The sequence below is a fragment of the Canis aureus genome, chromosome 8, assembly GCF_053574225.1.
Source record: "Canis aureus isolate CA01 chromosome 8, VMU_Caureus_v.1.0, whole genome shotgun sequence".
Lineage (NCBI taxonomy): Eukaryota > Metazoa > Chordata > Mammalia > Carnivora > Canidae > Canis > Canis aureus.
Window position 1 is genome coordinate 40,145,020 of NC_135618.1, and position 23,694 is coordinate 40,168,713.

Sequence of the window (23,694 nt, forward strand, 5' to 3'; positions counted from 1 at the left end):
ATGAATGGTTCTGGGATAACAGAATATCCACGTACAAAAAAAATGAAGTTGGACCCTTTATATCATATACAAAAGTTAATTCAAAATGGATGAAAGACCTAAATGGAAGAACAAAACCATAAAACACTTTGGAGAAAACAAATAAATCATGACCTTGATTTGACTATGAAGTCTTGAGATAACAGAAGCACAAGCAAGGAACAAAAGACAAAAATAGAAGAGTTGGACTTGATAAAAATGTAAAACATTTGTGCATCAAGGACCCTGTCAAGGGATAGGGAGGACAACCCACGGAGTGGGAGAGAACATTAGGAAGTTGTTAAGGACCTTATATTTATATCCACGACGTACAGAGAATTCTCGCAACTCAACAACAAAAATACAACCCACTTTGAAAATGGGCAAAGGACTTGAATACACCTTTCTCTAAAGAAGAGATACAAATGGCCAACAAGCATGTGAAAAGATGTTCAACATCAGCAGTCATTAGAGAAACATAAAACCGCAGTGAGATACCACTTCATAGGACAGCCATAAAAAGAAAATTTAACCCCCCCCCAAAATAAATATTGGGAAGGATGTGGAGAAATCAGAAACTTCATATATTGCTAGAGGTTCATAATGGTGTAGCTGCTGTGGAAAAAGTTTGGTGGTTCCTCAATAGGTTAAACAGAATTACCATATGACTTGGTAATTCTGTTCTTCAATATTTACCCAAAAGAATTGAAAAAAGTTTAAGCAAAAAATTGTACTCTTGCTCTTGATAGCCAAAAGATAAATGCCATCAGTGGATGAATGGATAAACAAAATATGGCATAGACATGTGATTTATCCAGTGGAATACATGTTAGATGTATAAAACTTCTCTTATATGGGATTATGTGTTTGCTTATTTTTAATGATTATACTAATAGGCCTTTTATAAGTTTGCCAGTTCTTTCATGCAGCCAGAATCCTTCTCAGTTCTTAGGAAGAAACTCTCAAGACTGAATGCTGCTGGTTCTTCACTTTATATAGTTTGTTGTGAAATGTTGTATACCAAAGAACGTAAGTAGTGTAAAGAATATTGATAAATGGGGATCCCTGGGTGGCGCAGCGGTTTGGTGCCTGCCTTTGGCCCGGGGCGCAATCCTGGAGACCCGGGATCGAATCCCACATCGGGCTCCAGGTGCATGGAGCCTGCTTCTCCCTCTGCCTGTGTCTCTGCGCCTCTCTCTCTCTCTCTCACTGTGTGCCTATCATAAATAAATAAAATAAAAAATTTAAAAAAAAAGAATATTGATAAATGCAAGTGTACCTACCATCCAGACTAAAAATAGAGCATTATCTTCAGTATTTTAAAAAAAATATTTATTCAAGTAATCTCTACACTCCACGCAGGGCTCTAACTCATGACCCTGAGATCAAGTCACATGCTTTACTGACTGAGCCAGCCAGGCACCCCTATCTGCAGTATTTTTAAATTCAGATATTCCTCTGCTGCTTTGCTTAATATTTCATCGAGTCAGCAGATTGGTTATAAATAAAAGGAAAATTAATAAATGTGTCACATTTATCATGTCATACTCATTTGCACATATCATTACATTATTTAGTTACACTCGTAACAGGGTAAGAGCATTTCAAAGATTAAAAGAGGTTGAAAAGCCTCCATAAAATGAGTAAAAGAAGCTTTTTTTTTTTTTTTTTTTTTTTTAAGATTTACTAGAGAGAACATGTATGTGCATGGGCAGGCAGGGTGGGAAGCAGAGGGAGAGAGAATCCTAAGCAAACTGCTGAGTGTGGAGCCCAATGCGGGGCTCCATCTCCCAACCCTGGAATCATGACCTGAGCTGACCCCAGTCGATGCTTACCGAACTCCACCACTTCAGTGCCCAAGTAAGGGAAACTCGTGGAACCTGAACTTGGCCCCAAATAATACTGGGTTTTACCTCTAGGAAGAAAAGAACATTTATGAGTTATGTCCTAGGCACTTTCTTTGGCTTTTTTCATCCATTATCTCCCTTAATCCTCTGAAAAACCTCTTGGGGTAAATATTATTGTACTAACTTAGAGGAAATTGATTCATGGTAAATAATTTTCCCAAGGTCACAAAGCTAACAAAGCAGATCCAGGACTCAGCCCAGATGTGTCTTAAGTGCAAACTGACCACCTCACCGAATATGCTTCTAAATCTCTTAATCTACATGTTTCCCCTCAATTGCTTTTTTCCTTATATCTGCTGAAGGACATTGGAGGTTGATTTGTAGAGTTTTCCAGTTTGGATTTTGCTTGTTGTACTTGCATTACAGTTTGACATGTTCCTCTGTCCTCTATAATTCCTGTAAATTTTTAAGCTGGACCCAGAGGTTGTATCAGGCTAGGATTTAATCCTTTGGTAAGATTATAGTGTTGTTTGTATTCACTTATTGAGAGGCATATAATGTCTGGGTGTTGGCTTTTTAAAAAAGAACAGCCATTCAGTATCGTAGCCAATGAGGTTTATCCGAGGCGCGATTATTGCTAATTGAAAAAAGAACAGCCATTGATGCTCAATGGCTAGATCTGTTACTTCATTGGAGATTACATGATTAGTGATATTCTAATTATAATTTTGTTCTATTAGTTGGGATTATAAGGACAGAGTTCCCATTACCTACTGGTTGGTTAGTCTTGAGATGTAGGCCATATAGGAAAGGCAGGATAGATCTTTGATTCCTTTATCTAGTTTTCAATGTAGTGAATTGGTTCTCTTTCATTCTCAAAAGATGACCATTTAATTTTCTTTTAATGTATGATTATCAGGGTGCCTGGATCATCCCCTGAGTCAATTGAGCCTCTAACTCTTGATTTTGGCTCAGGTAGTAATCCCAGAGTGATGGGACTGGGCCCGCATCAGGCTCCACACTTGGCAGGGAGTCTGCTTGTCTCTCCTGTGCGCTTACCCCCTGTCTGCTTGCTCTCGCTCTCAAATATTTAAAATATTATCAACTCATCGATTTAAATTATTCATTAGGTTTCAGTTCATTGAAGTTACTGTTCTTACTGAAGCCCAATTAATCCCATCTTTGGTCAGTGAGAGCCTCTAACTTGGCTCCTGAGTCTTTTTGACACAATCCTAGCAGTCATTCAGAGCTACTTTGATACCTGGTATAGGAGAAGCAAAATTTTACCTCTACCTTCTTAGGGTTCTGTTGGCTGGGCCTGAGAATTAAATCAACATAAGACACCTCAGGAGAAAGGCATACACATTTTTGTAACACAAATTTTAAATGACATGGGAGCCTTGACCCAGAGAAATGATGAAACTTACTTGGTTTTGTATTAGATTGAATGAAGAAGCAGTTGTGAAAAAGTGACTAAAGTCTGTGGTGAAGAAGATAAGAATTATTTTTAACAAGGTCTGTCTTTAGAATTCTCTGTCTCAACTTTTCATCCTTGATGATAAGATTGTTACTCTCTATTGAGAAGACTTCTCTTATATGGGAATTTCATCTGTTTTTAAGAAAAAGAAGGAGTGTTTTTTCTTATATTTGCTGTTTTCAAGTGCCTTTTACTCACATAGTCAATATGCCAATACAGCTTATTTTAGGGTGGCACGTTCTGAACTCCTCTACTGGTGTATCAGGATGTTTCAGGCTCATTTCCTGCACCCATACTTGGAATCAGCAATCTCTCCAGGAAACCTGGGTTTCTTTTAGTGGGAAATGGTGTTTCAGGATCACAGTCTTGGTATTAGGGATGCTCTTTGGTGGGTTAGCCATTGTTTCCAGGCCTGCCTTGTCAGTGATGAGAACTAGGAAGTATATATATTTCAGAGAAAATATTATGAGTTCATACTATTTCTACTTTTTAATTTTTTATTTTTTTAAGATTTTATTTATTCATGAGAGGTATATAGAGAGAGGCAGAGACATAGGCAGAGGGAGAAGCAGACTCCCTGTGTGAAGCGTGATGCAGAACTCAATCCCAGGACTCTGGGATCACGCCCTGAGCCCAAGGCAGATACTCCACCACTGAGCCACCCAGACATCCATATTTTATTTTTTTAAAGATTGTATTTATTTGAGAGAGAGTGAGCAGGAGAAAGAATCTGAATCAGACTCCACACTGACTCCAGAGCCTGACATGGAGCTCTATCTCACAGCCCATAAGATCATGACCTGAGCCAAAACCAGGAGTTAGATGCTCAATCAACTGAGCCACCTAGGTGCCCTCTACTATTTATTTATTTTTTATTTTATTATTTTTTAAAAGATTTTATTTATTCATGAGAGAGAGAGAGAGAGGCAGAGACACAGGCAGAGGGAGAAGCAGGCTCCACAAAAGGAGCCGGATGCCCGATATAGGACTTGATCCCTGGACTTCAGGATCATGCCCTGAGCCAAAGGCAGACTCTCAACTCCTGAGCCACCTAGGTGTCCCACTATTTCTATTTAAGTTCAGGACTATAGAGTTTGTTTTTTTAATATTATTAATTAATTTATTTGTTTGAGAGGGCAAGCACAAGCAAGGGGGAAGGACAGAGAGAGAAGGACAAGCAGACTACCTGCTGAGCAGGGAGCCTGCCCTAGGGATTGATCCCAGGACCCTGGGATCATGACCTGAGCAGAGGGCAGCCACTTAACAACTGAGCCACTCAGGCCCATCCCCCCCCCCCCCAGTAGAACATTTTTGTTAAAACCTTCTCTTTTAGGGTGGATCTTCAGCTACCTTTTTTGCATTTTCTATGTAACAGTTGTCTTTTAGCCTTTCTAAACTTTACTGAGGCATCTAGCATTCACCTCCACCAGCCAGTAATTGGGTTCCCTCTCTACATTCAGATCCTGTAATATACTGTTCCTTTATCCTCCAGAGTGAAATCTGATTCTCTTGACACCATCTGCTCCCACGATTCTTACCAGTACTTTACATTCACTTCAGTTTAATACTGTTTTTGCCTTTCCCAAAGATACATTTGACTTGCTCTTATGTAACAGAAGTGACTAATGCTTTTATTTCCCGAATTGCACGTCTTATGAGAGAGTAGAGCTTGCTTTGTACAGAGCCTAGCATAGTCCACAGTTTGTGGCCCCATAAACACTTGAGGTGATGATATGGAATGATGAGAGGGAATGGTTATCCCTCGACCTCCTGCTGCTGCTCCTTTGTGAATGTAATGAGAGAAGAAATGTCGTTATCTCCCTGTGGCCCCATATCCTCAAGTGTTGAAATGAATTTTCACCATTGATGTGTTTTCTGCCCTCAGATTCTCCACTTGTGCTCGCAGAGGTGTCTGGAGCTATGGTCAGAAACAGAATCATCTGCCATTGAGGGGTCTAAGATTGTACAGTAGGTGGTTGATGACTATTTTTGTGACACCTGTTGGGCTAAGCAAGGTCCCTGTTAAGTGTAACACAGAAAAGAAAGGGAAAGAGTAGATGAGAAGGAAAACAAAGGAGCCCCTAAAAGAGGTATGATGTAGGGGTCATCGAGTGCCACTGTCTGTGGCACCTTCAGCGTCCCTTGGTGGACCCTGGGCCATTGTCAGCAATCCTGGGTGTAGCACTCTTCACTTGAAACCTCTGCTCTCACAGAACATAAAGACTCCTAACTCTGGGAAACGAACTAGGGGTGGTGGAAGGGGAGGAGGGCAGGGGGTGGGGGTGAATGGGTGACGGGCACTGAGGGGGGCACTTTTTTTAAATTTATTTTTTATTGGTGTTCAATTTGCCAACATATAGAATAACACCCAGTGCTCATCCCATCAAGTGGCCCCTCAGTGCCCGTCGAAGGGGGGCACTTGACGGGATGAGCACTGGGGTTATTCTGTATGTTGGTAAATTGAACACCAATAAAAAATAAATTTATTATAAAAAAAATAAAAATGAAAATAAAAATAAAAAAAAAAAGAAACTCCTGCTCTCCGCATTTGTTCCATTGAATGGCAGTAAGCGCAAACATGCCCTGTAGCAGAACATACCAGATGAGTTGCTGTCAGCAGGCCAATCACAGTGCTCTTTGGTCGAAGAAGACTCTTCTGCCAAAGCTATCGCTTTGGTTTGGCCAAGGCTGTGTGTGTTCAGAGTCTCAAGCTGTCCCTTAGGCACACAGAATGGGGTGGGGGTGAGGGGTAAATGAATAGTCAGAAATGCTTAGGATATTTGCCAACTATATTTAGTTCTTTCATTGAGAATACTTTTTATAACAAGTGATTTAAAGAAGGGATGGTGTTTTTTTGTGTTTATTCATGCTGGCATGTATTCGTACGTAGAACCCCTATGTTTATGAAAAGATTGAGCCAAATTGGTTTTGGAAGAACTAAAAACAAAGGTTTTATGTTGAATTTTTGCTCTTTGTATTTTATGATAAGCTTGTCCAGAACTATTTAGTGTAGAAATCAGCTGAAAAAAAAAAAAAAAAAAGAAATCAGCTGAAGTTTAGCTAGATCCAGTTCTTCTCAGGCCATTTTCCATAGATCCTGAGGAGGCTTTAACTCAATCTTCCAATAGATGTTATCTTTAATATCAGTATTACCATAGACCTACTTACATGAAGTAGTTGAATCTTACCAAGAACACAAGTGTTACACCATGTTGTAGTATAATAGTGGTACATTTCAGTTTCATCACAGAACAAATCAGTGTGAATTACAGAGGTATTTGCTTTATCTTCCCAACAGAATTGACCCTTGTATATATGCCAGATATTGTCATGAGCAGGCATCATTATAACTGACCGTGACTCGGTTATTCTGGGTTCCATGTTAATTGCGAACAAAACTAGCCATCTCAGCTCATAGGCTTCTACTGAGACTGGTCTCTGTTGTGTGTTATAGAACAGGGCTCATCTCCCTCTACAGGGAAGACCCAAGTGCTGTGTAGAATAGTTCTTAGACCGGCTAGTGGTACTACAGGATATACCTCTTATTCTCACCTATTCTGGGATGAAGGCAGTCACAACACATTGATGTAAATTACAAATGCCCCTAGAGAACTTCCTGGGTTTGGAGGGCCACAGGATTCCCATAGGTGTGCCTCAAGCCTCAGCAGTTAGGATGGAAAGCCATTGCCCCATGGTCTTTGAGCATCCAAGTGTATTAAAATAGTCCAGAGACTTTGTTGGGTCAGAACACAAGCCCCTTTCCAGTGCTGGTCCTTGTGTTAATTCATATTATTTTCTGGGTTGACCTGACCCACTTCAGTAAAGCCTCATCTTTCCAGGCTGACTCCCATCCTTTGCTTTCCTACTACAAGAAAACTTTCTCTAATCTGCCAATAGTTAATAAATTGTTTTCCTCTTATTGCTGCTCCTCATTGAAAATGAATTCAGCTTGTCCCATGATGCCTGGATTGGTGCTTACCTCCGCTAAAGCCTGTTTCTGTCTTGTGGGCCCATGTTGTTTAGTTCATGAGGCATGTTGTTGCTACTGTGTACCAATGGCCTGACTACAGTTAAGATCCATAAATCTCTGTATAAACTAATCCTATTAAATTCTGGCTCCATTGAAGAAATAGTTTCTGAAGTCAGTGTGTGACATTTATTCTGATCCCAGGACAGCTTCTCCCAGCATGTGTTATTTCCCTGTTCTTTCCTGTGAACTTGCTGGCCTGTGGTTTAGCCTGTATCTTGAATCTCCTCCCAACTGCCTTTTACCACAACCTCCACTGTTCTTGAAATCCCCATGGGGCCTGGACATCTTCACCCTCTTATGTAAATGAAGTCAGTTCCTAAGGAGGAATTTAGGAGCTGATGCTTTCTGGTTGGTTTCTATCCTAGATAAAAATCTCCAAGCCAGAACTGTGGAGCTGGGTAGGCCAGTGGTAAGCTTTTCTCTGAAAGACACTCTACTCTCAGTGCTGGGCAGAGGGGAAGGGGAGGCAACAATGAGATCCACTCAGCTTCTGGCATGAATCTACCACATTATAAGCCGAGACAAAGGTGATCAGGGCCCCAGCACTCTCAGATCATCCTGCCCAAGATAGAGCCTCCCTTCCATGAGTTAGGGGCTGGACAGAAGAAGGAAGCCCCCCTCTTTACCACATTCACCTGAGACTTAGCTTCAGGAACAAGCTGCTGAGGGCAGAATAAAATTCTGAAGTCCTAAAAAAAAAAAAAAAAAAAAAAAAAAAAGAAAATCTGAAGTCCTGCTCTTCCAGGGACTAGAGCTCCTCTGGCTGGGTGCTGTGTGCTTGATGGCAGTAGTCTGGAGAGGGAGGAGGTCTCCACTTGCTGAGCTGGGTTTGGGGAGGAAGGGAGCAGTCTTGGCTCAAATACCTCAGACTCATGACTTTCTTATCAAATTCCGAAAAGTCCATGGATGTTCGTAGATGCTGCTTACCCTTAGGACCATTTCCAGACACGTTAGAGAGTTGTGTTTTTATGGCTTTCATCAGTTTTACTGGGGAGCAGGTCAGTATAACTTTTTGTGTTGTCACACCAGAAGTTAATCTTATCCTCATTTTAGTCTTGAAAGATTCATAGACTATATTTTTTACAGCAGATTTAAGTTTATTGAGAAATTGACCTGAAAGCACAGTTTCCAAATACTCCCTCCACTCTCCCCCGCCACATTTTCCTTTAATTTTACTATCCCACGTGTGTGTGCTACTACATTTGTTAGAGTTGATAAGCCAATGCTGATGCATTATTATTAACTAAAGTCCAAGGGGCACTTGGTTGGTTCAGTCGGTAGAGTGTGCAACTCTTGATCTAGGGATTGTGAGTTCAAGCCCTATGTTTGGGGCAGAGATTGCTTAAAAATAAAATCTTAAAAAAGAAGTAAGAGTCCAATAGTTTATGTTAAGGTTCACTCTTGATGTTTTAAATTCTGTGGGTTTTGATAAATGTATAAGTTAAGAGTCCATAGTTTATGTTAGTGTTCACTCTTGGTGTTTTAAATTCTGTGGGTTTTGATAAACGTCATCATTACAGTATCATACAGGGTACTTGACAATGCCCTAAAAAAATAGGGCCCCCCAAATCTCCTATGCTCCACCTGTCCACACATCTCTCCTTCCTTGAGCCATGGCAACTACCAATCTTTTTAGTCTTTATGGTTTTGCCTTTTCCCAAACATAGTTGGGATTCTGTAGAATGTTGCCTTTTCAGATTGGCTTCTTTCACTTAGTAATACACATAAGTTTTCTGAATTCATCTGTTTGTCCCTCCAACGTTTTGGGCAGCAGTTTGGATTGTGTCCTCCCCTCTCATAGATCCAAGAATAACTGATTTTTAGTCAGCTCAGCGTTTCACTACTCATTAGGATGGGGTGGCAAATTCCAAGCTCCTAGCGTGTGGAACTGGAAATCCTATTGCCTAATATACATTGGTCCCCCCTTATCTGTGGGGGACAATTTAAGACCTCCAGTGGGTGTCTGAAATCACACCTAGTACTGAACCCTGTATATGCTGTGTTTTTTCCTCTACAGACATACTGATGATAAAGTATAGAAAACAATTTGACCTTATATGCAAGGGTTTGTTCCTGGACTCTATTCTATTCCATTGGTCTGTGTGCTTGTCTTTAGGCTCGTATTACACGATTTTGATTACTGTAATTTTGTATTAAGCTTCACAGTCAGGAAGTGTCAGACCTTTATCCTTTTTCAAGATTGTTTTTGGCTATCTTGCGGTTCCCTTGAGATTCCATACAAATTTTAAGATAGGTTTTTCTATTCCCGTGAAAGAGATTATTCTTGAGATTTTGGTGGGGATTACATGGATCTGTAGGTCACTTTGGATAGTTGTAACATCTTAAGTTTTCCAGTCTGGGAAGACACAATGTCTTGTGTTTCTGTATGCCTTCTTTAATTCCTTTCTCCAGTGATTTGTACTTGTCAGTGTATGTCTTTTGCCTCCTTAGTTGTTTATTGCCAAGCATATTAATCTTTCTGATGGCTATTTTGAATTGAATATATAAGACTACTGTTTTAAAGTCTTTGTTTAGTATGATGTTTATGCTTCCTTAGGAATGGTTTTGCCAACTTATTTTTCAAATAGGGCATATTTTCTTATTTCTCTGTATACCTTCTTTTGTTGAAAATTAGGTATTTGAAAAAAATAGCCATTTCTACCTGTCCTTGCAGACTCTGTGCTTGGTCAGTCCTTCACTGATTTAATGGATTTGATCTGAGTTTAGGGATCAGCCTAAGGTGAAAGTTTAAGGTAATCTCTGAGGCTGTGTTTTGCCTGAGTCTGTGAGTGACTTTTTCAGTTCCTCCATACAAACAGCTGTTTCTTTTTAAAATATTTTATTTGTTTAAAAAAATATTTTATTTGTTTATTCATTTATTTAGAGAGAGCGTGAGTAGAGGGAGGGGATCAGGGAAAGGGAGAGAGAATCCCAAGCTGACTGCACAATGCAGGGCTCAATCTCGTGACCCCAAGATCATGACCTGAGCCAAAATCAGAAGTCAGAAACTCAACTGACTAAGCCACCCACGTAACGCACAGCTGTTTTTGAATGTCTTACCTTCCCAAAGAGTCTTGTCTCCAGCTTCTCTTTGTGGCCTAAATTGTATATTATGTCTCCACTTACGAAGTGAATAATGTTGAGGAAGTTCCTCACTGTTTCTAGTTGGCTGAAGTTTTTTCTTCTTAATTGAATGGGTATTGAATTTTGTGAATTTGTATTGAATTTTGTGTCTATTAATATGATCACATTTTTTTCTTTGGCCTATTGATATGATGATTTATCTTATTTTTGAATGTTGGACAGACATTTCATACCTGGAATAAATTCCTCTGGCTCATGATATATAATTCTTTTTATACATTATTTGGGTTTGTATTGTTTATATATTGCAGAGGATTTTTTTTATTATTATTATCTATGTCCACAAGAGATCCTAGTGTGCTGTTTACCTTTCTTGCAAAGACTGTCTGGTTTTGGCATTAAGGTAGTGCTGACCTCACAGAATGACTTAGAAAGTATTCCCTCTTCTGAAAGAGACCATAGAGAATTGGTATAATTTCTTCTTAAATGTCTGGCACAATTCTCCAATGAATCCAAATGTGCCTGATAACTTCTGTTTTGGAACGTTTTCATTGATTGAATTTCTTTATTAAATAGAGGACTACTCAGGTTCTCCATTTCTGTGTGAATTTTGGCAGATTGTACTTTTAAGGAATTGGTCCATTTCCTCTAAGTTATCATATTTGTGAGCATAGAGTTGTGCATAATATTCTTTTATTATCCCTTTAATGTTCATGGGATCTGTAGCCATGTCCCCTCTTTCATTTTGCTTATTAGTAATATGTATCATCTGGTTTTCTTCGTTATCTTAGCTAGAGGTGTATAATTCCATTGATCTTTTCATAGAAGCAGCTTCTGTTTCTTGAATTTCTCTCTTGATTTCCTATTTTCAATTTAATTGGTTTCTGCTCTGATTTTAATTATTTTTCTTTTGCTTACTCTGGAATTAATTTGCTCTTTTTTCTTTCTCTAAAGTGGAAGCTTAGATTATTGATTTTTGATCTTTTCAAATACAAGCCTTCAATACTGTAAATTTCCCTTTAAGCACTGCTTTCACACTGCATCTCACAAATTTTGGTAAATTATATTTTCATTTAGTTCAAAATATTTCTTAATTTCTCTTGAAATTTCTATTCTTTAAATAATATAATAATGTATTATTTGGAAGTGTAGATTAATATCCAAGTGTTTGGGGATTTTCCAGCTATTTTTCTGTTGCTCATTTCTGGTTTAATTCTGTTGTGAGCTGAGGGTAGACATTGCATGATTTTTATTCTTTTAAATTTCTTAAGATGTGTTTTATGTCCCAGATGTGGTCTGTGTTGGGGAATATTCTATGTAAGCTGGAGAAGAATGCACATTCTGCTGTTGGTTGAAGTAATCTCTACATGAGTGTTGTTGAGGTGTTGTTGAGGTCAGCTATGTTCTATGTTCTATGTTCTGCCTGTTAGATCTGTCCATTTCTGTTAGAGGGGTAGTGAAGTCTGCAACTGTAGTGGTTTCATTTGTCTTTTCTTAAAGTTCTATCAGTTTTTCCTGCATGTATTTTGAAGCTCCATTGTTAGATGCATACACATGAAGGATTATTATGTCTTCTTAAAGAATTGATCCTTTTATTGTTATGTAATGCAACTATCTCTGATAATTTCCATTGCTCTGAAGTCTGTTCTGTCTGAAATTAATATAACTACTCCAGCTTTATTTTGATTAGTGTCAACATAGTGTTTATTTGTCTATCTTTTTACTTTTAATCAATCTGTATCTCTGTATTTAAAGTGAGTTTCAGGGAGCCTCGGTGACTCGGTTAAGTGTCTGAGTCTTTATTTTGGCTCAGGTCATGATCTCAGTCCTGAGATCTGGCTGCATGTCAGGCTCTGTGCTGAGCATGGAGTTTGTGTGGGATTCTTCGTCTGTCTCCCTCTATCCCTCCCTGCCCCCTGCTCACACTCTCTCTTAAAAAAATAAAGGTAAGGTGTGTTTCTTGAAGACATCACATAGTTGGGTATTGTTTTTTTGATCCACTCTAACAATCTTTTTTTTAAGTTATTTTTTAAAGTTTAATCTCTATGTCCATTGTGGGGCTCAACTCATGACCCCAAGAGTCAAGAGTTGCATACTCTTTTTTTTTTTTTTTAAGAGTTGCATACTCTTCAGACCGAACCAACCAGGTGCCTCTGACAATCTGTCTTTTAAATGGCATAGTTTGGGCAGCCCGGGTGGCTCAGTGGTTTAGCGTCCCCTCAGCCCAGGGTGTGATCCTGGGATCCCAGGATTGAGTCCCGCGTTGGGCTCCTTGCGTGGAGCCTGCTTCTCCCTCTGCCTGTGTCTCTGCCTCTCTCTCTCTCTCTGTGTCTCATGAATAAATAAATAAAACCTTAAAAAAAATAAATGGTGTAGTTAGACCATTGGCTTTTTATATAATTTTTTAAAATATAATTTTTATTTAAATTTTAGGTAGTTAACAGTTGGTACCTACCAGTTTAGGTAGTTAACTCCAGAAATATTGGTTTCTGGAGTGGAATTCAGTGATTCCTCACTTACATACAACACCCAATGCTCATCATAACAAGTGCCCTCCTTAATAGCCATCACCCGTCTAGCCCATCTCCCACCCATCACTCTCCATCACCCCTCAGTTGTTCTCTGTCATTAAGAGTCTGTTATGGCTTGTTTCCTCTCTCTCCTTTTTTTCTTTTTCACCTTCCCATATGTTTGTCTGTTTTCTTTCTTAAATTCCACATATGTATGAGACCAAATGGTATTTCTCTTTCTCTGACTGACCTATTTTACATAGCATAATACACTCTAGGTCCATCTATGTTGTTGCAAATGGCAAGATTTCATTTTTTGATGGCTAAGTAACTTTCCATTATTTATATATATAAATATACCATATTTTCTTTATCCATTCATCAGTTGGTGGGCATTTGGGCTTTCTCCATGCCATTGTTGATAATGGAGCTGTAAACTTTGGGATGTATATACCTCTTCAAATCTTTATTTTCATATCCTTTGGGTACATACCCAGTAGCACAACTGCTGGATCGTAGGGTAGTTCTATTTTTAGCTTTTTGAAGAACCTCCATACTGTTTTCCAGAGTGGTTGTAACAAGTTTACATTCCCACCAACAGTGCAAGAGGGTTCCCCTTTCTCCACACCCTCGCCAGCACCTGTTGTTTCTTGTGTTGTTAATTTTAGCCATTCTGACAGCTGTGAGGTGGTATCTCATTGTGGTTTTGATTTGTATTTCCCTGATGATGAGTGATATTGGGCACTTTTTCAAGTGTCTGTTAGCTATCCTGTAGAAAAGTCTATTCATGTCTTCTGCCCATTTCTTAACTGGGCTATTGATTTTTTGGGGTGTTGAATTTGATAAGTTCTTTGTAGGTTTTGGATATTTTATCAGGTATGTCATTTGCAAGTATCTTCTCACATTCCATTGGCTGCCTGTTAGTCTTTTTTATTGTTTCCTTTGCCATACAGAAGCTTTTTATCTTGATGAGGTCCCAGTAGTCCATTTTTGCTTTTGTTTCCCTTGCTTTTGGTGATATGTCTAGTAAAAAAATTGCTGTGACTGAGGTTAAAGAGGTTTCTGCTTGTGTTCTCCTCTAGGACTTTGATGGTCTCCTGTCTCATATTAAGGTCTTTCATCCATTTTGAATTCATTTTTATATATGGTGTAAGAAAGTGGTCCAGTGTCATTCCTCTGAATGTTGCTGTCTAGTTTTGCCAACACCATTTGTTGAAAAGACTTTTTTTCCATTGGATATTCTTTCTTGCTTTGTTGAAGATTAGTTGACTGGAGAGTTGTGGGTCCATTTCTGGTCCATTTCTCTGTTCTGTTCCATTGATCTATGTGTCTGTTTTTGAGTCAGTACTATACTGTCTTGATGACTATGGCTTTGTAATACAGCTTTAAATCCAGAATTGTGATGCCTCCAGTTTTGTTTTTTTCTTTTTCAGAATTGCTGGACTAATCAGGTCTTTTGTGGTTCCATTACAAAGTTTAGGATTATTCTAGCTCTGTGAAAAAATGCTGATTGTATTTTTTAAAAAGATTTTATCTATTCTTGAGAGACAGAGACAGAGAGAGAAAGAGAGAGAGAGAGAGGCAGAGACACAGGCAGAGGGAGGAGCAGGCTCCATGCAGGGAGCCCCACATGGGACTTCATCCCGGGACTCCAGGATCATGCCCTGGGCTGAAGGCAGGTGCTAAACCTCTGAGCCACCTGGGCTGCCCCGCTGATTGTATTTTGATCGGGATTGCATTACATATGTCTATTGCTTTGGGTTACAGACTTTTAACAATGTTTGGTCTTCCAGTCCACAAGCATGGAATATTTTCCCATTCCTTTGTGTTTTCTTGATTTCTTTCATAAGCGTTCTGTAGTTTTCAGAGTACACATATTTTATCTCTGTAGTTAGATTTATTCCTAAGTATCTTATTTTTGGTGCAGTTGCAAATGGGATTGATTCCTTGATTTCTTTTTCTGCTTCATTATTGGTGTGTAGAAATGCACATTGATTTTATATCCTATGACTTTGGTGAATTCATATGAGGTCTAGCAATTTTTTGGTGGAGTCTTTAGGATTTTCTACAAAGTGTCATATCTTCAGCAAATAGTGAAAGTTTGACTTCATCCTTGCCAGTTTCAGTGCCTTTTATATCTTTTTATTGTCTGATTGCTGAGGTTAAGACTTCCAGGAGTATGTTAAGTAGTAATAGTGAGAGTGGAAATCCTTGTCTTGTTCCTGACCCAGGGGAAGGGCTCTCAGTTTTTCCCATTGAGAATATTAGCTGTGGATCTTTTGAAAATGGCCTTAATGATGTTGAGGTATGTTCCATCTACCCCTGCTTTGTTGAAAGTTTTTATGGAAAGGATGCTGTATTTTGTCAAATGCTTTTTATGCATCTATTGACAGGATCATATGGTTCTTATCCTTTCTTTTATTAATATGGTATATCACATTGATTGATTTGTGAATATTGAACCACTCCTGCAGTCCAGGAATGAATTCCACTTGATCATAGTGAATAATTCTTTGAACATGCCATTAAACTCAATTTGCTAGTATTGAGAATTTTTGCATCCATGTTCATCTGGGTTATTGGCCTGTAATTCTCCTTTTTAGTGGAGTTTTGATTTTGGAATCAAGGTAATGCTGGCTTTGGAGAATGAGTTTGGATGTTTTCCTTCCATTTCTATTTTTTGGAACAGTTTGAGAAAAGTAGGTATTAACTCTTCTTTAAATGTCTGGTAGGGGGATCCCTGGGTGGCGCAGCGGTTTGGCGCCTGCCTTTGGCCCAGGGCGTGATCCTGGAGACCCGGGATCGAATCCCACATCGGGCTCCCTGCATGGAGCCTGCTTCTCCCTCTGCCTGTGTCTCTGCCTCTCTCTCTCTGTGTGACTATCATAAATAAATAAAATCTTTAAAAAAATAAAAAAAAAAATGTCTGGTAGGGAGGCACCTGGGTGACTCAGTTGGTTAAGTGTTTGTCTCCGTTTGGCTTGGGTCATGGTCCTGAGGTCCTGGGATTGAGCCCTGCCTCAGGCTCCCTGCTCAGTGAGGTGTCTGCTAATCCCTCTCCCTCTGCCTCCCCCCCCCCATACCTTGTGTACTCTTAAATAAATAAATAAATAAATAAATAAATAAATAAATAAATAAATAAATCTTTTAAAAAAAATGTCTAGGGCAGCCCGGGTGGCTTAGCAGTTTGGCGCCACCTTCGGCCTGGGGCCTGGTCCTGGGGACTTGCGATTGAGTCCCACATCCAGCTCCCTGCGTGGGGCCTGCTTCTCCCTCTGCCTGTGTCTCTGCCTCTCTGTGTGTGTGTGTCTCATGAATGGATAAATAAAATCTTTAAAAACTAAAATAAAGGGATCCCAGGGTGGCGCAGCGGTTTGGCGCCTGCCTTTGGCCCAGGGCGCGATCCCGGAGACCCGGGATCGAATCCCACGTCGGGCTCCCGGTGCATGGAGCCTGCTTCTCCCTCTGCCTGTGTCTCTGTCTCTCTCTCTCTCTCTCTCTGTGACTATCATAAATAAATAAATAAAAATTAAAAAAATAAAAATAAAAATAAAAACTAAAATAAAATAAATGTCTAGTAGAATTCTCCAGGGAAGCCATCTGGCCCAGGACTTTTATTTGCTGAGAGATTTTTGATTACTGATACAATTTCTTTGCTGGTTATGGGTCTGCTCAAATTTTCTATTTCTTCTGTTTCAGTTTTGGTGGTTTATAAATTTCTAGGCATTTGTCCATTTCATCTAGGTTTCCCAGTTTGATGGGATATAATTTTTCATAATCTTCTAATTGTATTTCTGTGGTGTTCCTTATGATCTCTCCTCTAGTGATCTTATCTATTTGGGTACTTTCTCATTTCTTTTTGGTAAGTCTGGCTAGGAGGTTATCAATTTTATGAATTCTTTCAAGGAACCAGCTCTTAGTTTTATTGATCTGTTTTGGATTTTTTGTTTGTTTGTTTCTCTATCAATTATTTCTGCTCTAATCTTTATTATTTCCCTTCTTCTGCTGGGCTTAGGCTTTATTTGCTATTCCTTTTCTAGCTCCTTTAGGTATAAGGTTAGGTTGTGTATTTGAGACTTTTCTTGCTTCTTGAGGTAGGCCTGTATTGCAATACTTCCCTCTTAGGATTGCCTTTGCTGCATCCCAAAGGATTTGGATTGTCATGTTTTTATTTTCATTGCTTCCATGTATTTTAAAATTCTTCTTTAATTCCTGGTTAACTCATTCATTCTTAGTAGGATGTTCTTTAACCTCCATGTATTTGAGGGCTTTCCACATTTTTTCTTGTGGTTGACTTACATTTCATAGTGTTGACTTTAATTGAATATTTATAGACTACATTTTTCTACTCTTTTAGCTTATCAATTATACTTTTTAAAAAACTCTTTTTAAGTGCTTGCTCTTGAATTTGCAGTTTATATTTGCAACTAACACAAGTCCACTTTCAAATAATGCTCTACTGTGTTGTGGGTAGTGCAGGTGCATTATAACAGAATATCCCCAGTCCCTTCCTCCTGCCCCCTATGACCTCATTATCATTCACTTCACTTGTAAAGAAACTATAATTACTGCTTACATTGTTGAAATTATTATTTTGAGACAACTGTTATGCATTAGGTCAATGAAGAATAAGAAAAATAAAAATTTTTACCCCTATTTATTCTTTCTCTAACACTCTTCATGTAGATCTGTTTCTGACCTGTGTCAGTTTCCTTCATTCTGAAGAAATCTTGTAACATTTTTTGGTAGTTATGTCTATCCTGTGACAAATTCCCTTAATTTCTGTTCATCTTATAAATTCCTTATTTTTCTTTAGTTTTTTTTCTTCAACACCTTAAATATTTCTCTGCTCTTTTGCTTGAATGGTTTCTGATGACAAGGCACATAAATACACTTCTTATTCTTGCTCCACTATAGCTGAGGTTTGTCCCCTACTGCCTTCTTTTATGATTTTCTCTTTGTCTTTAATTTTGTACAGGTTGAATCTGAGATGGCTAGGTACAGATTTCTTATATTTGTAATTTTTATATATATTTAGTGTTCTGTGAGCTTCTGTGGTTTGCCCTCTACTATTAATTCTGGAAAAATCTCAGTCATTGTTGGGTCACATGTTTCTTCTCCTTTCTCCCTTTCTTCTGTTTCCACCACAGATAGATTACACCTTTTGTAATTATTCCACAATTCTTAGATATTCTGTTCTATCCTTTTCATTCTTTTTTCTTCATTTCAGTTTTGAAAGTTGTATTGGCATTTCCTCCAGCTCATTGATCCTTTTCTTGGTTGTGTCTAGTGTATTGATGAGCCCATCAAAGTGTTCTTTATTTCTGTTACAGGTGTTTGGTTTGGTTTGGTTTGGTTGCCAGCATTTCTTTTTCATTCTTTCTGTCTCCCTGCTTACATTACCTATCTCTCTTTGCATGTTGTCCACTTTTTCCCATTAGAGCTCTAGCATATTAATCATAGTTGCTTTGGTACGCCTGAGTGGCTCAGCGGCTCAGGGCGTGATCCCAGATCTGGAATCGGGGAGCCTGCTTCTCCCTCTACCTATGTCTCTATCTCTCTGTGTGTATCTCACGAATAAATAAATCTTTAAAAAATCATAGTTGTTTTAAATTCCTTGTCTGATAATTCTAGCATCTCTGCCATATCTGAGACTGATTCTCTGCTTGCTTGGTCTCTTCAAAGTATATGTTTGTTATTTTAGTATGCTTTGGAATTTTTTGAAAGCTAGACATGATGTACTGGGTAAAAGAGGCTTAAGATATGTATGCCCTGGGCAGCCCTGGTGGCTCAGCAGTTTAGTGCCGCCTTCATCCCAGGGCGTGATCCTGGAGACTCGGGATCAAGTCCCACATCAGGCTCCCTGCATGAGGTCTGCTTCTCCCTCTGCCTGTGTCTCTGCCCCTCTCTCTCTGTGTGTCTCTCATGAATAAATAAGTAAATAAAAATCTTAAAAAAGATATGTATGCCCTTATTTGAAGTTTTAGTTTACCTAGCTATAAGTTAGGATGTGTTTACTGCTTGCTATATAAGTAGGTATCAGAGCTAAAATTTCCCCTGGTGTCCTTGTTGTCTTTGAGTTTCCCTAAATTATTTATTAGGTAAGGTCTGAGAAGTACAGTTTTTTTAGTTGTATGCCCCTCTTATTACACAGGAGCCCTACTGATGTTGTTAGAGGGATCTGTAGGAGCATCTGGCTTTCTCAGTTGGTAGAGTGTGCAACTCTTGATCTCAGAGTTAGAGGCTTGAGCCCCACGTTGGGTTCAGAGATGATTTAAAAAGAAAATCTTTTTATTTTTTATTTTATTTAAATTCAGTTAACATAAAATGTATCATTGGTTTCAGAGATAGAGGTCAGTGATTAATCAGTCTTCTATCACAGCTCTCATTACATCATGTGCCCATCACTCAGTTACCCTGTCCCCCTACCCCCAGGGACCCTGAGTTTGTTTCCTATGTTTAAGAGTCTCTTATGGCGGGATGCCTGGGTGGCTCAGCGCTTGGGCATCTGCCTTTGGCTCAGGGCGTGATCCTGGAGTCCTGGGATCAAGTCCTGAATCGGGCTTCCTGCATGGAGCCTGCTTCTCCTTTTGCCTGTGTCTTTGTCTCTCTCTCTCTCTCTCTGTGTGTGTGTCTCTCATAAATAAATAAATAAATAAAACTTTATTTTTTTTAAGATGTTATTTATTTATTCATGAGAGACACAGAGACACAGCAGAGGGAGAAGCAGGCTCCACGCAGGGAGCCCGACGTGGGGCTCGATCCTGGGACCCCAGGATCACACCCTGAACCAAAGGCAGACGCTCAACCGCTGAGCCACCTGGGCGTCCTAAATAAAATCTTAAGAAAGAAAAAAAAAGTCTCTTATGGTTTATCTCCTTCTCAGATTTTGTCTTGTTTTATTTTTTCCTCTCTTCCCCTATGATTCTGTTTTGTTTCTTAAATTCCATGTATGAGATCATGTAATTGTCTTTCTCTGACTGACTTATTTCACTTAGTGTAATATCCTCTAGTTCCAACTAGAGTCATTGCAAATGGCAAGATTTCTTTTTTTTTTTTTTTGATGGCTGAGTCATATTCCATTGTTTATAAATAAACCACATCATCTTTATCCGTCATCTGTCAATGGACATCTGGGCTCTTTCCATAGTTAAACTTTTGTGGACATTGCTGCTATAAACACAGGGATGAGGGTGCCCCTTCAGATCACTACATTTGTATCTTTTGGGTAAATACCCAGTAGTACATTTGCTGGGTCATAGGGTAGCTCTATTTTCAATTTTTTGAGGATCCTCCATACTGTTTTCCAGAGTGGCTACACCAGCTTGCATTCCTAGCAACAGTGTATGAGGGTTCCCCTTTCTCCGCATCTACACCAACATTTGTTGTTTCCTGTCTTGTTAATATTAGCCATTCTGACTGGTTTAAGTGGTATCATCCCATTGTGGTTTTGATTTGTATTTCCCCGATGCCGAGTGACTTGGAGCATTTTTTTTTCATGTGTCTGTTGGCCATTTGTATGTCTTCTTTGGAGAAATGTCTGTTTACGTCTTCTGCCTATTTCTTGATTGGATTATTTGTTCTTTGGGTGTTGAATTCGGTAGATTCTTTATAGATTTTGGATACTAACCCTTTATCTAATCTGTCATAAAAATAAAATCTTTAGGGGATCCCTGGGTGGCTCAGTGGTTTAGCACCTGCCTTCGGCCCAGGGTGTGTCCTGGAGTCCTGGAATCGAGTCCTGCATTGGGCTCCTTGCAGGGAGCCTGCTTCTCCCTCTACCTGTGTCTCTGCCCGCCCCCCTCTGTCTCTCATGAATAAATAATCTTTAAAATAAATAAATAAATAAAATCTTTTAAAAAAAGTAATCTCTTGTTCTGTGATTAGGTCTCAGGCTTAGTGAACCTATGCCCCTGACCTGTGACCTTCACGTGACCTTCACAAGTGCTGTTTGGTTTTGGATTTTGCCCCCCTCTAAGGTGAAACAGGAAGGCAGAGGGGGCTAGAGTTAGACATTTTCCTTCCCCTAAGTCAGATAGATTCTGGTGAATCTCAGTAAGCTGGGTTCTGGTAAAACAATTTGCCTTGAGCTCAGGCTTTGTTTAGAACAGAATGTTCTGGGCCTATCTCAAGATGGCTTCTTTTCCCCTTCCCCTGCCTGAAGCCTGAGAGGTTTTGTTCATTGACCTTCACTGTGAGAACTTGGCAGGTAAAACTCACAGAGGTATGTGAGTCCCTCTAAGAATGAGCCTTCCCTAGTTTTATTTATTTGAGCTTGTCCTCATGGGACCTCTAGTGATTCATCAGTTATACTTTGATTTTTCCTGCCCAGGTTTCTCCTCCAAATACAGATTTTCTGTATTTGCCTGTTCTTATCGTTTGGGCAGTGTTTTATCCTGTGAGTTCAGTTCTCTGATGGACCTAAAAAGAGTTGTTTTTCAATTTGTTTTAGCTTTTTTATTATAAAAACAGTAGTGATTGCTTCTAAACTCCTTACATGCCGGACTAGAAAGTGGAAGTTCCTTGCTTTCATTTTTTTGTTTTGTTTTTTGTTTTTAAAAGATTTTATTCATTTGAGGGAGAGAGATAGCACAAGTAGGGGCAGGGAGGCAGAGGGAGGAGAAGCAGACAGGGAGCCAGATGTGGGGCTCGATCCCATGTCCTAGAGATCATGACCTGAGCTGAAGGCAGTTGCTTAACCATCTGAGCCACTCAGGCACCCCCTTGCTTTCATTTTTGAAAGGTGTTTTTGATTAAAAGAATTCCTGGTGACACTTTTTTTTTCCCCTTTCAGTGCTTTAAAGATGTCATTCCATTGTTCCCCAGCTTATAGCAGAAGTCGCTTATCATTCTTATCATATTTATCTATATATAATGTGGGTTTTTTTCATGTTTATAAACAGTTTATTAGGTTTATTACAACGGGCATGTTCCCAGCTGAATGCACAAATACAAGTGAGGTATCCCTGGGTTAATGCAGGAGCCAGTGGGTTACATGGGACTGACTGGGCATCAGGCAAGGAGGGAGCACCAAGGCTTCAGAATCAGACCCGGCAAAAGCCCCTGAGCCAAGGGTGGGCTAATGTCCCAGCACTTCTTTCTTCTCACAGATGAACACCCCACAGGGCATATCTTCAACATCACATCATTTCAGTGATGTTCAGGGAACAGATGCTAAAACTGAGCCAGTGTCCTGGTCACTTGAAATGTTGTTGCCTTTTTTTTTTTTTTTTTTTAAGATTTTATTTATTTGACAGAGAAAGCACAAGAAAGGGGAGCAGCAGAGGGAGAAGCAGGCTCTCTGCTGAGCAGGGAGCCCAATGCAGGGCTTGATCCCAGGATGCTGGGATCATGACCTGAGCCGAAGGCAGACGCTGAATCCACTGAGCCATCCAGGTGCCTATGAGCTATTGTTGCTTTGTAAGTCACATGCTAGCCTGCGAACAAAAATTTTGGAATCCTCCAGTAATAGTGTGTCAGAGTGGCAATACCTCCGTATTTCTCCCTTAGCACCCCGTTGCCTATTTTCATTACTACCTGAATTCCCATCCGTAAGCTACATCCCCTATGATGAAAGTCTCACATACACAACATGTCTTTCAGATGACAAAGCTATTTCCAAAGCAGCATCTTGTGCAGTCTGTGACATTGAGGAAAGTGCCTCTGGTTCCCTGTCTGCTGTGAAGAGAGGCATCCACCCTTGACCAATGCCTAAATGAAAGCATAATTTAGAGGACAGATTTATGAAGTAGAATATGGACAAAAATAGGAAAAAGTTCTACTATCTCAGGTCTCTGTGCCTTTCACAGAACTGCTAGCAGCGCTGTGTGGGGACAGAGCATCTGAGGACGCATAGCCTCTACGGTCTCCTCTTTGCAGGAGACTCTCTGAGGAGGGCCTGGGGGAGACTTTGCCATTTTCAGTGGCTCTTATTAAGTGTGATCATTGTGTACTTTGGATTGGAATTTGCTGCACCTTTTTTTTTATAGTAAGATACCAACTGCTTAAGAAATAAGTATGTTTTAATTAATCCATTAAATAGTTGTGAAAAGGAGCCTTTTAAGAGATGCAATCTCTTTGAACAATCAATCAAACTCTTAAATTCAGCATGCTAAATATGTTTTTAAAATAAACTTATAGCATGTTAAAAAAAAATAGGAAACAAACTCCAGAAAGTTATCATCTCTGGGGACAGGGCCAGTTAATGACCAGTTCACAGAAGGTCTCACCTGAAGGCTACAGAACTGTTGCTCACATAATTATTAGAAACCTACTGGAGTCCACAGCTGACAGTCTGCAAACTATGGGGTAGAACTCAGTCTTGAGGTATGAAATGGCAGAGTCTAGCCTAAACCTTCTCTAACCCCTGGGAGAAGTGCTGAAATCAGAAGGGGAACTGCACCATCGACAGCATTCCACAGGCAAGAAAGGCCTGTTTGTACGTGAGCCTCTACATCCTAACTTATAATTTTAATTCTGAAGGGGACCGTAACTTCCATTTGTCACTTTTTAAAATTTCTCAGTCAGGATCAGAATCAAGGACATCGTACTGGCATTTAGCTTTTTGGGAAAATAGAAACTTTGGTCATAGCCATAGTTCTATAAAAATGTCTTAAAGAGGCTATTTCTGATTAAAGTATTTTTAACAAGTGATAAAACATAACAAGTAAACATCTTCATATCTAATATAAGAGCAAAAACTCTAACAGCATTTTATTATAAATACAG

At 39.4% G+C, this 23,694-nt stretch overlaps 1 long non-coding RNA gene and 1 pseudogene across 2 annotated transcripts in view; both read left to right on the forward strand.

The window, feature by feature from the left end:
• Positions 1 to 23,694, forward strand: part of LOC144318908 (uncharacterized) — a 36,758-nt gene that overhangs the window by 4,684 nt on the left and 8,380 nt on the right. The window contains exon 1 of one of the 2 annotated variants that reach the window (XR_013384868.1): positions 4,334 to 5,310. The exons of the other annotated variant lie outside the window; for it this stretch is intronic. This is a non-coding gene — a long non-coding RNA (uncharacterized LOC144318908). Of the gene's footprint in view, positions 1 to 4,333; positions 5,311 to 23,694 lie in introns of those variants that run through there. 2 annotated transcript variants of the gene reach the window in all.
• Positions 2,454 to 2,563, forward strand: LOC144319869 (U4 spliceosomal RNA; annotated as a pseudogene).